General features: G+C 48.4%; 1 protein-coding gene and 1 pseudogene across 2 annotated transcripts in view; both read right to left on the bottom strand.

The window, feature by feature from the left end:
• The window catches only part of ARAF (A-Raf proto-oncogene, serine/threonine kinase), a 173,591-nt gene that overhangs the window by 4,354 nt on the left and 156,039 nt on the right, over positions 1-13,198 (bottom strand). The window lies entirely within an intron of this gene.
• Positions 667-8,546, bottom strand: LOC147684584 (uncharacterized; annotated as a pseudogene).

The following is a 13,198-nucleotide window of genomic DNA, read 5'->3' as shown; positions in this document are numbered from 1 at the left end:
GTTACACTGTAAAATCCATTCCCTGTAGGGAGTGAGAGCTAAAAAAGAATGGCCTCAAATCCTTCAGGAATCAAACGACAGCAGAGGCTTCGCCTTCAAAGAAACTCCAACACTGCTCGCTGGGAAGTAACCTCCTGCTAATGAAAGCAACAGGTTGGTCCTGGCCTCATACGTTGTTTGGGATAGGACTGCTCCTATTCCATGTTCAGACGCATCTGTCTGCACTATGAACTGCTTTGCAATATCTGGACATTTTAGAATGGGTGCTGAGCACATTGCTTCCTTCTGAGTTTCAAAAGCCTTTTGACAGCTCACGGTCTAGTTCACTTTCTTTTGCATCTTCTGGGTGCTCAATTCTGTGAAGGGGGCTTAATGGACCCATATCCCTTCACAAACCTTCTGTAAAATGAAGTTACACCAACAAATGCCCTGAATTTGGTCTGGGTGGCTGGAGCTACCCAGTCCAGAATTGTTTGGAACTTGGGTTGTAGAGGTTGAACCTGGCCTCCACTACAAGGTGGCCCAAGTATACAACAGAGCCTTGCCCTATCTGGCACTTTCTTGCCTTGATAGAGAGACCTGCACTTCACAGAGTCTCGAGGACGTTGCCAAAGTGGACCAGGTGATCCTGCCAGGTGGAGCTAAAGACCGCAATATCGTCAAGAATTAAGCTGCAATTAAGGATTCCAAACCGGCAAGGACTTTATTCACCAACCTTTGGAAGTTGGCCGGGACATTCTTTAGACCGAAGGGCATAAAAGTAAACTGGTAATGCCCATCTGGGTCCAAGAATGCAGATTTCTTTTTTGCTCCAGTGGTTAGACCTATCTGCCAGTACCCCGATGTCATATCAAAAGTACTGAGATATTTGGCTGCCCCTAACCTGTCATTTAGTTCATCAGCCCTAGGAATTAGGTGTGCATCAGTCTTAGTTACAGCATTGAGGCCCCTATAATCCACACAAAACGTAAACTCTTTCTTTCCACCCTGGGAGTGAAGTTTGTGGCCTAAGTCAACTAGGCTGGTAAAGGGGTTCTCAGAGGATTTCATGGCTTCCAATTTCAGCATGTAGCTTAATTCAGCTTTGATGTTCTCCTTGACATGATCAGACTTCCTGTAAATAATTTTACAGGTGGGCTATTTCCAGTGTCCACATCATGTGTACACAAGCTAGTCTGACCAAGGGTCAAAGCGAAGAGCTCAGAATATTGATTTATAACTTGCCTGCAATCAGTCTGCTGTTGGGCAGTGAGGGTATCTGAAAAGACACCCTATCTTTAGGGCTGTTTGAGAGGAGGTCAGGCAGAGGTTCACCCTCTGCTTCCTGATCTTCATCTGTGACCATGAGTATGGTCATTCCAGCACTGTCATGATAGGGTTTAAGGCGGTTGACAGTATGACCCTATGGGGGTTCCTGCAACTGCCAAGGTCCACCAGAAAGGTGACCTCCCCTTTTCTCTCTAGGATAGGATAGGGCTAAACCCATTTATCCTAGAGAGCCGTAGGAGCCACAGGCTCTAAAACTAATACCTTCTGTCCTGGTTGGAACTCCACCAGTGCAGCCTTTTGGTCATACCAGAGAATCTGGAGCTCTTGGCTGGCCTCAAGATTTTTAGTTGCTTTCTTCATGTACTGAACCATTTAGGAACAAATGCCAAGCACGTAATCCACAATGTCCTCTTTAGGCTCTTTGAGGCCTCCCCCAGCCTTACTTTACAAGGCACACTGGCCCTCTTACAGGATGACCAAACAGAAGTTCAAAGGGGGAAAACTCTACTACCTTCTGTGGCTCTTCCCGGTTGGTGAAAAGCAGGCATTGCATTAAGGCATTCAATCTCCTTCTGAGCTTTTCAGGGAGTCCACAAATCATACTTTTCAATGTCTTGTTGAACCTCTCAACAAGGCCATTTGTTTGCGGATGATACTTGTAGTCACCCCACATTCTGCTCACATGTGTTTCAGGTAACCAGACATGAAGTTTGTACCTCTGTCTGACACCACCTCCTTTGGAAAATCCACTCTCGTAAAGATACCAATGAGGGCTCTAGCTTCTGCAGGAGCAGTAGTAGTCCTCTAGGGAAATCGCTTTAGGATACCCGGTAGCATGATCCACTACTACTAGTATCAATCTGTTTCCTGAGCCAGTTGGAGGGTCAAGGGGACCGACCATGTCCATCCCTATCCTTTCAAAGGGAACCCCAACCACTGGAAGTGGAATTAAGGGGGCCTTTGGGTGGCTACCTGTCTTGTCACTGGCTTGACAGGTGGCACAGAAGTTGGAAAACGCATTTACCTTCTGGGGTATACGTGGCCAGTAGAAGTGGTTCACCAACATATTTCATGTTTTGGCCTGGCCAAGATGCCCAGCTAAGGGGATGTCAAGGATCAATGTGAGGAGAAGCTCTTTAAACTGCTGAGGTACTACCACTCTCCTAGTGGCACCAGGTTTGGGATCTCTGGCCTTAGTGTAAAGGAGACCGACCTCCCAATACGTCCTATGGGAGCCACTGACTTCTCCCTTTTCCTGATCAGCAGCTTGCTTTTTGAGGCTTTCAAGAGTGGAACATGTCCCCTGCCCCTGAACCACAGTTCATCCCTAGAGGGTCCCCTGGGCTCAAGAGCTCTGTCATTAAAGGCCCAAGCTCCTGGGGCTCAGTTCCCTTTGGGGCTGACAGGTCTTCTCCCTGATAAGAGAGGGCATGAGTTGGTATCAGTTTAGAAACTGGTTTCCCATCATTCCTGCCCTTTCTCCTGGAAGGTTGGGCCAATATCCCAGGTGCCAATTCTTCTTTTTCACCATGGGCTCACAATGTTCTCTGGTTTTCACATACACCCATTCAGGTCTACCGAGCACTACCACCTTCTTTTCGCCAGTAACCCCTCTCCATTCTAAGGATACCACCGCCATGGGTGTACCTTATCCTGATATTCAGCACTGAGAACAGTATAGGTCTCACCAGTCAAGTACTGTTTTGAGGACAGTAGTGGCTCAGCCACCATGGTGACTCTGGCACTAGTGTCTCTCAGTGCTTTAACGCAAATTCCATTTATATATAGCTGTTGTCTGTATTTTTCCATATTAATGGCCCAGACAGCCAGGGCAGGTACATCCACCGTTCCCTCTGAGAGTAAAGTTGCCTCAGTCAGCTCTCTGACACAGCCATGGTTCACCTGTGATCTCATCTGGAAACTTACCAATGCATCTACTGCAGGTGCACTAGAGGAATTCTTTTTATTTGGGCAGCTAAGGTCTCCAAATCGGTGTCCAGGAGCTTTACAATCATGACACAAAGTCTTTTTTGGGATCGCAGTTCTTCCCCTGGTACCCTAAGACTGTGTAGAGTTTTGGGCACTCCCTCCTGAGCAGGCTTTTGGGGGCCTTTAGAACACTCTTTGTTTTTGTCTTTTTTTTATCACAATCTTTCCCTTGGGGGGCTTGGCCACCTCTTTCTTTTGGTCATTCCCACCAGTGGTAGTTTTGGTCACACTTGTTTTGACCGAGTGGTCGGTCTTCTTCCCCAACTCTTGAGGAGAAAGTGAACCTATGTCTACCAGGTACTGATGTAACTTCTCCTGATAACAATTACTTAACAGATGCGCTTTCAGCACTAAATTGTAAAGCCCATCATAATCGTGCACATTGTTACCTTTCAACCAGCCACCTAGTGTTTTCACAGAAAAGTCTACAAAATCTACCCGCTTCAGACTCTGGATTTTTTGAGTCTCCCTGAACCTGATCGAATATGCTACTTACCAGTATGCATCTGTTCTTGGCATGTAGGGCTGCTGACATCCATATCTGTGCATAGATCGCCGCCTAGTGTTGGGTCCGGATGATCGCACATTGTTGTCCTGGAAGAGTCTTCGAAGTATCACGAGATAGGTGGCTCCTCCTCTGGAATACAGTGCGCATGGGCATCGACTACATCCCCCAGATTGTTTTTAGACATTGTGGCAAAGATGGAGTGTAACACCGTGAGTGATGACCATGCTAAGAGTGATTCTGGGTGCTGCAGCCGCTACAGGCGCCGGGGAGGAGGGCGGGCGATATGAATGTCAGCAGCCCTACATGCCAAGAACAGATGCATACTGGTAAGTAGCATATTCGGTTCGAGGCATGTGGGCTGCTGAATTCATATCTGTGCATAGAATACATAGCAGTCCCTCCATTAGCGGCGGCCGCCTGTGCCAGCTGCAGCAGTTTGAAAAAGTGGTTTTAGAACAGCCTGCCCTACAGCTGCCTGCTGTTTGGAGTGCACATGTACACAGTAGTGTTTCGTAAATGCGTGTGTGGTAGACCATGTGGCTGCTCTACATATGTCTTCTAAAGGAATATTTCCAAGGAAAGCCATGGAGGCCCCCAACTTTCGGGTGGAGTGGGCCCGTGGGGGGACTGTTAAAGTGCGCTTGGCTTTTTGATAACAAATTTGAATGCACTTAACGATCCACCTGGCTATACCCGCTTTGGAAATGAAGTTGCCTTTGTGTTGTGGCGAAAAGGCAACAAATAGTTGTTTTGTTTTCCAAAAATCTTTGGTCCTATCAATGTAGTACATTAAGGCTCTCTTGACGTCTAGTGTGTGGAGCATTCTCTCCGCCACTGACTCAGGATTTTGGAAGAACACAGGCAGTTCTATAGTCTGATTTATATGGAACTGTGAAACCACCTTAGGAAAAAACTTAGGGTTAGTGCGAAGCACCAGCCTGTTGGAGTGAATTTGTATAAATGGCTCTTGGATAGTTAGTGCCTGGAGTTCACTAACGCGTCTCAGCGATTTAATCGCTATCAGGAAAGCCACTTTCCATGTTAAGAACTGAATCTCGCATGAATGTAGAGGCTCAAAAGTTGGACCCATCAGTCTGGTGAGGACCACATATAGGTTCCATTCAGGAGCCGGTGGGGTCCGGGGAGGAATGACTCGTTTGAGTCCTTCCAGAAAAGCTTTGATGGCAGGTACTCTGAAAAGTGAGAGATGCTGCCTGTTGTGTAGATAAGCTGCTATTGCGGACAAATGTATACGAATGGAAGCATAGGCCAGATTGCATTTGTATAGATGCAACAGATAACAAATGATGTTGTGAGTAGATGCATCTAGTGGGTTGATGTTGTGGTCAGCACAATAAATGATGTACCGCTTCCATTTCGCCGCGTAACATGCTCTGGTGGTGGGCTTCCTTGCCTCCCTTATGATATCCATACAGTCTGGAGGCAAGTTGAGGTAGCCAAATTCTAAGACTTCCGGAGCTAGATCGCCAGGTTGAGCTGTTGCGGATCTGGATGCTGAATGTCGCCATGGCTCTGCGTCAAAAGCCTGGGTGTGAGGTGTAGCCTTTGATGCGGTACCACGGATAGTTCTAGAAACATGGTGTACCATGGTTGGCGTGCCCACGTCTGAGCAACCAGGATGAGTGTCATCGAGTGTTGCTTCAGCTTGCGTGCCACCAGCGGTATTAGAGGTGCTGGGGGAAAAGCGTACGCAAATATGCCTGACCAGTTCATCCATATTGCATTGCCCTGCGACTGTGGGTGTGGGAACCTGGCGGCAAAGCTTTGGCATTTGGCGTTTTCCTTTGTGGCGAACAGGTCTATCTCTGGATGACCCCACTGCTGGAAGTACGGGTGGAGTACTGATGGATGTATCTCCCACTCGTGTATTTGGTGGCTGTACCGGCTGAGCAGGTCCGCCATCTGATTGTCTTTGCCTGGGAGGTGTTCCGCCATGAGGAAGATGTTCCTTTGAATGGCCCACTTCCACATGCTCTGAGCCAGATGAGACAACTGTGGAGAGTGTGTACCTCCCTGCTTCTGAATGTAGTACATGGCCGTCATGTTGTCCGTCCGGATCAACACGACCTTGTTGCACAGATGTACTTTGAATGCTTTCATTGCCATGAAGATAGCCATCAGTTCTAGAAGGTTGATGTGCATCTTCTTTTGCTGCGTTGTCCATAGTCCCTGCACTGTGTAGTGGAGTACATGAGCTCCCCATCCCTGGAGAGATGCGTCCGTTGTCAGAATGATCTGTGGCACAGGCTCCTGGAACGGTCGTCCCCTCCAAAGGTTTTGTGGATTCCACCAATGCAGAAAGTTGTATGCACAACAGGTTACCAACACTAGGTCTTTCAACTGTCCGTGAACCTGATTCCACTGACGTGCTAAGCACTCCTGAAGCGGACGCATATGTAGTCTCGCGTGCGGGACTATGAAGATGCAGGAGGCCATCATGCCTATCAACTGCATGAACGCTCGTGCCGGAAGCGAGTGTTGCGGTCTGAATTTTTGAATCAGCAATTGAATGCTGTTGATCCTCACTGAACTTGGCTGTGCTGTGGCTGCCAGAGTGTCTATTGTCGCGCCCAGATACTGTCGTACGTGGGTGGGCTGAAGGTTGGACTTTGGGTAATTCAGTGAGAATCCCAGATCGTGAAGAAGGTGAATGGTGTGGGACATGTGGGCGGCACACTGCTCTGCCGACTTTGCTTGGTTAAGCCAGTCGTAGACGTGAACATTCTGTCTCCGTAGGTGTGCAGCCACTGTCGCCAGGCACTTTGTAAACACCCTGGGTGACGTCGTCACTCCGAAAGGGAGGACCTTGAATTGGTAATGCTGATTTTGAATGGTGAATCTGAGATATTTTCTGTGTGACGGGTGTAGCGGAATATGAAAGTGTGCATCCTTCAGATCTAATGTTGCAAGGAAATCTCCCCGACTGAGCAACGGTAGGACCTGCTGCAGTGTTAGCATGTGAAAGTGTTCTGACAGGATGTACTGGTTTAGGGGTCTGAGGTCCAGTATGGGTCTGAGGGACCCGTCCTTTTTTGGGATTAAGAAGTACAGTGAGTACACTCCTGTGCCCCTTTCTTCCACAGGCACGAGTTCGATTGCTCCTTTTTGCAGCATGACGAGTACCACCTGCTGCAATAAGTGCAAATGCTCAGTGGACATAGGACGGTGTCTTGGGGGTATGGTGGGTGGAGTGGATGTTAACTCCAGACAATAACCGTACTGGATAAGCTTCCTGACCCACCTGTCTGTGGTGATGGATTTCCAGACTGGCAGGAACTGTTGTAGTCTCCCCCGACCGGTGTTGTATGGTCGGGGGGCAGTGACAAGGCGTCACTGTTTGTTAGTGGCGGAGGATCTGGAGCTGTTGTTTCCACGTCCTCTGCCCTTGGCGCTGTTTCCACGATAGCCACCTCTATTTTTTTTGGTGTATGTGGTTTGCGCGCCCGCTTTATTGTACTGTGTTTGCTGGGACAGCTGGCCTCTGGAAACTCCTCTATTGTTTGAGCGACGAAAAGAACCACCCCTGAACTGCTGCGACTGGAGAGCCCCCATAGACTTTGCAGTTTCAGTGTCCTTTTTGATTTTTTCCAAGCTGGTGTCCACCTCTGGGCCAAATAACAGGGTTTACAGGCTGAGTTAGTTTGGTGGTCTGTATCTCTGGCTTGAACCCGGAGATTCTAAGCCAGACATGTCGCCTCAACATCACACTGGTGTTAATGGCTCTGGCCGTGGTGTCTGCTGCGTCCAGTGCCCACTTGATAGAAGCATTTGATATGAGCTTTCCTTCCTGAATGAACATCTCTGCTGCCTCCTTATATTCATCTGGCAAGTGTTGTAACAGGGTCTCAAGTGTATCGTAATGGGCCCTGTCATATCTGGCTAAGAGTGCCTGAGTGTTTGAAATGCGCCAGATATTGGCCGCTTGAGCTGCCACCCGTTTCCCTGATGCTTCTAGCACTTTAGATTCTTTGTCAGGGGGAGGAGCATCACCCTTTGTTTGCGAGTTTGCCCTCTTCCGGGCATTGGAAACAACCAGAGAGTCCAACGGCAACTGTCCCTTAATGTAGGTAGGGTCCCCAGGCGCCGGTTTGTACTTCTTTTCAATTCTGGGGTTTATTACCCTGGCCCTTGTGGGCTCTTTAAATTTGTCTCCAGCATGTTTTAAAACCCCCTTCAGCATTGGCAGAGTCTTGACAGTTCTTTCTGAGGTGGAAAAGGTGTCAAACAGAAAATCCACTTCAATAGGGTCAGCATGGAGCTGGACATCATGATTTTTGGCTGCCCTTTCAATAAGTGCATTAAACGCTGCCGAGTCTTCAGTAGGCGATGTTTTTACAGCATACACATGACTGTCCGGGGCAGTGTGTGGATCCCCTGGGTCAGCAGCGTCCGCCCAGGGTTCATTTTGATCTTCTGGATCAGTGTCCACAGGATAGCTGTACTCCTCATTGTCACCTTCCCCTGTCTCCACATCCGAGTAAGTGGGCGAAACAGGAGCAGTGTCTTGGCCACGTGGAGATAGAGGTTTGACAAGAACGGGTGTTGTAGTAGAATCCTTCTTCTTTTTCAATGGGATTCTATATGACTCCATAGGCTGTTCCGGGGCGATCTTTCTTTTGTAAATTGAAAGTCTACCCGTGTCGGCATCGATGAATTGTTCCGACTGCTCTTCAAGCGAGGGTTGTCGATGCTTTGTGACCAGTACCGCAGTTGTGGGCTTCGGCCCCATGGACACCTTCTTGGACGCTTCGACGGCCATCTTCGGGGCGAAGGCCTTAGGTAGCACTTTCGGCGGCAGCGTGAACTGGATGGGCGCCGGCGACTTTTGAGGTTTACTGGCAGGCTTTGGTGGTGGAGTATCATTTGGTCCGACAGCCGAAGCCTTTTCTTAATTCGCTTGAGCGATTCCGACACCTGCTTCGAGAAGGAGGCGGACGGCTGCGTCGACTCGACGGGTTCCTTCGAGCCACCGCCAGGCGTGGACTCGAGGTTCGTACCGCTCTTAGCCTTGTCTGGTCGATGCGTAGGAACGAGAACCTTCTGAGCTCAGAGTCCTTTGTCTGTGTCGACGGTCTTCGGCGCCAATTTTTTCGGGTCGACGTCTTTGACCAGTTTTTTCGGTGTCCCAGTCTTCAGCTCAACACCCTTTAGCGACCTCACCGGGTCGATAACACCTTTTTGCTTCGTCGTTGCCGATAGTTCAGAGGACTTCGAGCCGACCAAAGCAATACCCACTTTCCTTTCGGTTTCGATTTCGCCTCTAATGCTTTTGGTTGCTTAGACACCAAAGCTTTCTCTTTCGGTTTCGATTTGGCAACCCGTGGCTCCTTCGAAGTGTCCAAAGCCGGGCCCGAAGGTGAGGCTGTAGAACCTAGTGTAAGATCTTGGGTAAGGCCATGTGGCGATCCCTTGACCTGAGCCTTATTAAGTGTCTCGGCCCCAGTATCAGCGTTCGGGCCTAGCTCCTCGCTCGAGCTATCTTCCATGGCCCCAAAGGCCCCATCGTCGTCTCCTACCTCGTTGACGACGTCTTCAGTATCGACCATTTCAATATCAGCGTCGTAGCTGGAGTCGATCTCCGATGCGGGATCAGACAGGTCCTCTCGAACCTCCCGCTCTGCTCCCTCATCGTCCCCGGCATCGAATACGTTCACCGGGTCAGGTGCCGTCTGCTGGGCTTCCTTGCGCGCTGCGCGTCGAAGTCGAATCGTCTTCTTGGAGCGGAAACGAGAACAAGCCATACAGCTGGCTTCATCGTGATCCGGCGACAGGCACTTGTTGCACACCGGGTGGACGTCGATGTGAGGATATTTTGAGTTACACACAGGACATCTCTTGAACGGGCTCCGTTCCATGATGGTTCGTCGATAAGGCCTCTGGCGTCGACCGGGCCTTCAGTGCTGAAAAGCCACGCGGCTCCTCTGGATGTCCGGCTCGGGAACTGAGCTGGAACAGAACTGGGCACCGATCGCAAGACAATACCGACGATATACTAAAGGCCTTTTGGCCAAAAAGAAAGTTTTTTATCGATTCCGAACTTGAGTTAACAAATATGCATCCGAACCCAATGGAGGAGCCACCTATCTCGTGATACTTCGAAGACTCTTCCAGGACAACAATGTGCGATCATCCGGACCCAACACTAGGCGGCGATCTATGCACAGATATGAATTCAGCAGCCCACATGCCTCGAACCCTGTATTTTTTAGTGGTGAGTCCAAAGCCCTCAATCAGGGTGTCCTTCATGAGGTCATAAGACTCAGCATCTGGCTCATTCGGTGTCAGGAGCCTATCCCTACACTCCTAAGAATAGCTCCCAAAGAAGACAGCCCTAATACTTCTTGTTCAGCGGTTTCATTTTACAGGCCCTCTCAAAGGCTGTAAACCACTTGGAATCATCATCAATCTCTGAGTATTTTGGAACAATCCCTTGGGGAATTTTAGGGTCAAAACCTTTTTCCCCGTTTATAATTTTGCTGCAACCCGAGATAGGTCCTAGGCCTATCTCAATTATTTCCTTTTCTAGAGCCAGAAGTGTAAATATCCACTGATATTCTTCTGGTTAGCTACTTAAGATCTCAATCTCTTCAGGGTTTAGCTCTTCTGGAACAATACTAGGAGTGCTCCCAGTGGAGTGGCTATCTGAGAGGTTGGAGTAAGAGTCATTGTCAACCTCATTCACCTCCTGATCTTCCTCATCATACCCGATGGGGGAATATTTACATGCCAAGGCATTTTCCTTTTCTGCCAGCAACTGCTACAGATGAGCTTTTGCGGTTTTAGGTCCCATGGCAAGCTCTCATGCCTTACACACCTCCTTAAGTTGGGAAACCCTAAGGTGCGGATAGGGAACCATGTGGAGTTCCTGGAAGCTCCCTTCAACAGACATGGGGGCATATTACCAAGCAATAGCGATAATTATCGCTATTGCTTGGTTAGAGACAAAAATGTACTGCTGAGCTGCGGCGATTTTTATCGCAGATAAACCTTGGTATTACCAAGGTTTATCGCAAATGCGATAAAAATCGGCCGCAATGCATGAATATCGCTGAAAAGTCAGCGATATTCATGCATTACCGAGCTAATGCTCTTAGCCATGTTATCCACCTCCCATTGGATAACGTGGCTAAGAACTGCTCAGGGCAGGTGTTAGCTTTTGGAGATATTCGCGCTTAGCGCGAATGTCTCCATAAGTTGGTAATAGGAGATAGCGATGTTAGCGACTGTTTCCAGTCGCTAAAATCTTGGCACGCCCACTTTGCATGTCATTAGTGATAAATATCACTGACATGCAAAGTGGGGCCCAAGATGGTCGCTATCTCCTACTAGCTGTCGCTAACTGGTGTTAGCGACAGCTAGGTAATAGGGAGATAATTTTATCTCCGCTTTCTTGGCTTTTAAAGCCAAAAAAGTGGAGATAAACCCCCTTGATAATATGCCCCATGGTTTTTAAACCAGTTAGGAATTTTATAAGGACTTAAAAATACTAAGTACTGCTAAAGGCCTAACTTACTTTACTACTTGTTAAATTCCAAACAGTTTTGCAAAGGAGCATAACCAAGGCCATAACAGCAATTTTAAAACAATTTAGAAAAAAATAACAAAATAAAAAAAAAAGTTTTTAGAGACAATTTTGGATTCCTCTGTGGAATCACTTATGAACCAAGTGGTACAGAAAATGTAAAGTCTTGTACACCACCGCTGCACCACCAATATAGGAAGCTGGCTCTTTATGTGATATATCGAAGAGTTGATATACCGTGTATAGAGTCTAGGGGTTCCCTTAGGAGTAGACAGGGGCTGGCTATGCAATTCCAAAGTGCTATCAGAGCTTAATGTGGTCGAGCTGCCACAATGATCAATAAAAGACATACACAACTCAAAAAGATCTACACTAATTTATAAAAATAGCAAGTATCTTTATATATGTTAAGGCATCAGAGAAAAATTGTTCAGGTAAGTACGTTTTTAAATATAAACTCTTATCACTTTAAAAAGTAGACACTGCAATTTTTGAGGTATGCAATGTTATCGTATGGGAGGAAGAACAAGTTCTGCAAACAGGCATGGTACAGCGACATAAAAGGCCAATCTCCAGGAGTTAGGGTGAGTGGTGGCCAAGCAGCACCAGCACTATACCACCAGCAGCACAGGGGTGGTCGGGTGCAGGATACAAAACAGTATTGGAGCCCAATGTATTTCAATGGGGGTCGGTCCCTGCGGAAAGAGGCTCAAGGCTCTGGCCAGCAGGCCAGTCAGGCTGAACAATTAAGTGGGCTAAGACTGTGCGATGTTTGGGGACAGGTGGACACCTTTGGTCCTCTTCTCCATGGCCATGGGGCAACAGGTGCAGGGGTGTCCTAAGGCGTCTTGTTTTTCCTTACCGGGGCAGTTGTGGCTGAGGGAGCCTGTATGCAGAGGCTGCAATGACGTCGGGGAATCCAGAAGGGGTGAAACCACAATGTACTCTAGCTCTGAAGGGCTGGGTGACCTTGTTGACACTGGTGAGGCACTTCAACTTGGGCTGGAGGCTACTGGTACAGTGGTGGCTTCCGGTGTAGAGTTTTGGTGGTTCTGCAGGCCTCAAAGGCTTCTCCTTTAGAGTTTTTCAGAACATGTCTGCTGTATATGGGAGGTGTTGAGTTTTTTTCTAAGGCAGGCAGTCCTCCTAGGTTTCCAGAGTCTACAGCTGCAGGAAGAGTTGACTTTGGTGTCGTTTTCAAAGAGGGATGTAATGAGGCTGCTACGGTTGGCACCAGGTCAGCTGCTTCTCTGCTTTTGTTGCTCTTCAGTGTATTCTCTCTTCTTAGGTCATCAGGATCTGCTTCTCTGGTGCCAGGTGATCTACTAAACACTGCATTGAGGAGCACTAGGGGACTGTAAGATAGTAGCCAATAGACTACTGACCCTTGGGGGTCACTACGCTCCCTATATTACCACTTCCTGTGGGAAGTGAGCATAATCCTGTTTCAGAATTCCTAAGTATGCCATCAAAAGATGGCTGCTTCTGAAAAATTGTATCCACCACCGTAGGGGTGGTACTAGTCTGGAGGTGGCACGCCTACCTGACAAACTAGTTTTCCCACCTGTCCAGATGCTAAGGGGGCTCTGAACAGGGAGTAGCTACCCGCTTCCCCTGTGAGGGGAGTCAGATTCGCATTCCAAAGAAGGTAACTTCTTTGAAGCTTGCCGGCCCAAGGAGACTAATTAGCAGTTCATCCTGTGGGTGGGTGTATTACACCCTCTCCCCAAACAGACCTTTGTTCTGGGTCTCCTGAGAGCAAAGGCTCTTACCCTAGGAGGACAGAACAGTCCTCATAGGGTGGCAGAAACCAGTCAGCAGGCACATCCGAGGCTAGTAGGTTTTCAGGGAGCAAAGCTAAGGTGCCCTCTGGGTGCATGTATTGGTAA

Source organism: Lissotriton vulgaris, chromosome 10, assembly GCF_964263255.1.
Source record: "Lissotriton vulgaris chromosome 10, aLisVul1.2, whole genome shotgun sequence".
Classification (NCBI taxonomy): domain Eukaryota; kingdom Metazoa; phylum Chordata; class Amphibia; order Caudata; family Salamandridae; genus Lissotriton; species Lissotriton vulgaris.
This window is presented reverse-complemented; position numbering and strand designations above follow the sequence as displayed.